We start from the raw sequence: 2,645 nt of genomic DNA on the forward strand, positions 1-2,645 counted from the left end.
TTAATTGGCTCTTCCCCAGTGCTGCCTGTTTCTCCACTCCCAGGTGAAGGAACAGAGAGGATGCTCCATTCCCAGCAGTAGAGATACAGCAAGGAAGGTTTTAGTGAGAAGGAAGAAGAAGAGGCAGGTAATAGCTTTAAACCCCTGAGGGAAACCCCCTCCCCACTAAAACCTTCCTGGCTGTGTCTCTGCCACTGGGAATGAAGCAGCCCCAGCAGGGGGAGGTGGGAGATGAAGCCTCTGGAAGGAAACGAGAAACCAATGAAGTGGGTCTCATTAAACAGACTGAGGAACTGCAGTGACAGCTCTGCTCAGTGTCAGGTGCCCAGGACAGAGGCAGCTCCCTGGGATCCAGGCCTGACCCAGCCAGGGGAGTGTGATAAATGGCCCCAACCTTCCCCAGGGGTGAGCTCTGCCCCTAACACTCTGATTGTCTCTCTCCCCAGTGAATGTGACTCTGGATCCAGACACGGCTCATCCCAACCTTGTCCTGTCTGAGGATTAGAAAAGTGTGAGATGGGGAGACACACAGCAGCAAATGCCCAACAACCCTGAGAGATTTGACACTGATCCCCCTGTGTTGGGCTGTGAGGGATTCACCTCAGGGAGACATTGCTGGGAGGTGGAGGTGGGGTCCAGGGAATACTGGGCTGTGGGGGTGGCCAGAGAGTCTGTGGGGAGGAAGGGATGGATCAGCCTTAACACTAAGAGGGGGATCTGGGCTGTGGAGCGGTGCAGGGGTCAGTTCTAGGATCTCACCTCCCCTGTGACTCCTTCTCCCTGAGCCGAGTGCCCAGCAGGATCCGGGTTTGTCTGGACTGTGACCGGGGGCAGGTGACATTTATTGATGCTGGTGATGAGGCCCCGATCTTCACTTTCTTGATGGGCTCTGTCCCTGGGGAGAGAATCCACCCCTAGATCTAGGTGCTGGGAACCCAGCTCAGACTGTGTTCTTGAGACACAGGGCGTGGGGGAATATCCCACCTCAGTCAGACAGCGCAGTCTCTATGACCTCCTCCTGTGGAATTTCTATCATGCCATCTCTGTGACCCTGGAGGTTGCATTAGGTCTCAACTCTGTGCAGCCTCTGCACTGTCAAACCATACAGAGCATTCAGTGAGCATTCAGGTAGAGAAACCAATTTCATGGATCCAGGAATTGTGCAGTCTGTTTGCCACTGTGCTCTATGATCCAGGAGGACCCTGGGGATCCTGGGTCAGAAAGTGTCAAAGAATCTGCCCCTGGCTTTGGGTGTGGCTGGAATTCCGGCTCAGAGTATGTCCCAGAGACATGGAGGATGGGGAATAGGGTGACCAGATAGCAAGTGTGAAAAATCGGGACAGGAGTTGGGGGGGTAATAGGACCCTATATAAGAAAAAACCCCAAATATCGGGACTGTCCCTATAAAATCGGGACATCTGGTTACCGTAGTGGGGACTATCCCACTCTGGACCCTGAAATCAGCCTCTCTAGCTTTAGATAAGCTGTGGGGCAGTGCGGGGGTCAGTTCCACGTTTTCACCTCCCCTCTGAATCCCCCTGCCCCAGGTCCCCAGCAGGATCCAGGTTTGTCTGGACTGTGAACAGGGGCAAGTGACAGTTATCGATGCTGGTAGGACACCAGCAATCAAAATGTGTGACAAATGTTTGTAATGCGGAACACCTGCAGTTTGCTGCATGCCAGACCAGACACTACGGATTATAACGGTATAGCTACAGTCTGAATTAAAGAAAGCACTGAAATATCTGAAAATAAAATGATCAACTGCAACCACAAAATCATCCCTGTCTATTACTTGAGTTTCAGGAGTAATTGCTATTGTACTCACACTGTATTCATATGTCTGTTGTGTCACATTCAGGAGGCAGCGTTGTATGGCCCTGGGCACAGGGCTAAGAAGATGGGGTCCCCTGAGTGCTGGCTCCTGCTCTGCCTCTGTTGCTCGGTAGGTGAAACTCCCCCATGGCCTGGAGATCCACAGCAACCCCCCTCCCTGAATAATGAACCCCTGGGGACTGTGGGGAGGCTGTACAGAGTGACCAGGCAGAGATGCTGCTGCCCTGAGCACCGTTGCAGGGTTCTCCAGTGACCCAAGTGCTGCAGAGGGGCTGCAGCCAGCACTCCTGCCCAGGGGCTGGGGGCAGGGCCGGCTTTAGGAAGTGCGGGGCCCAATTCGAACAGTTTCGACGGGGCCCCAGCAGGGATGACTAAAAAAAAAAAAAAAACACGTAAAAAAACATGTGGGGCTTGTACTCACCGGGCGGCGCTCCTAGTCTTTGGCGGTGGGTCCTTCACTCGCTCCGGGTCTTTGGCGGCACTGAAGGACCTGCTGCCGAAGTGCTGCCGAAGACCCGGAATGAGTGAAGGACCCGCCGCTGAAGTGCCGCCGAAGACCCGGAGCGCCGCCGGATGAGTAAAAATTAAAAAGTAGCCTCTAGCCAGGGAAGGGATTCTCGGCCACTTGCCCCCACCCTGGCAGCCCTGCCACTGGGCGCGGGGCCCTCTTAGGCGCGGGGCCCGATTCGGGGGAATTGGTGGAATTGGCCTAAAGCCGGCCCTGGCTGGGGGCGCAGTGACTGTGGGAGTTGGGGGGCTGGGCTGGATGCCAATGACTTGTGCCTGGGATGTGGGTGGGTTTTACCTTC

Source organism: Terrapene carolina, unplaced genomic scaffold, assembly GCF_002925995.2.
Source record: "Terrapene carolina triunguis isolate 2854851 unplaced genomic scaffold, T_m_triunguis-2.0 Scaffold33477, whole genome shotgun sequence".
NCBI classification, from domain to species: Eukaryota; Metazoa; Chordata; order Testudines; family Emydidae; genus Terrapene; species Terrapene triunguis.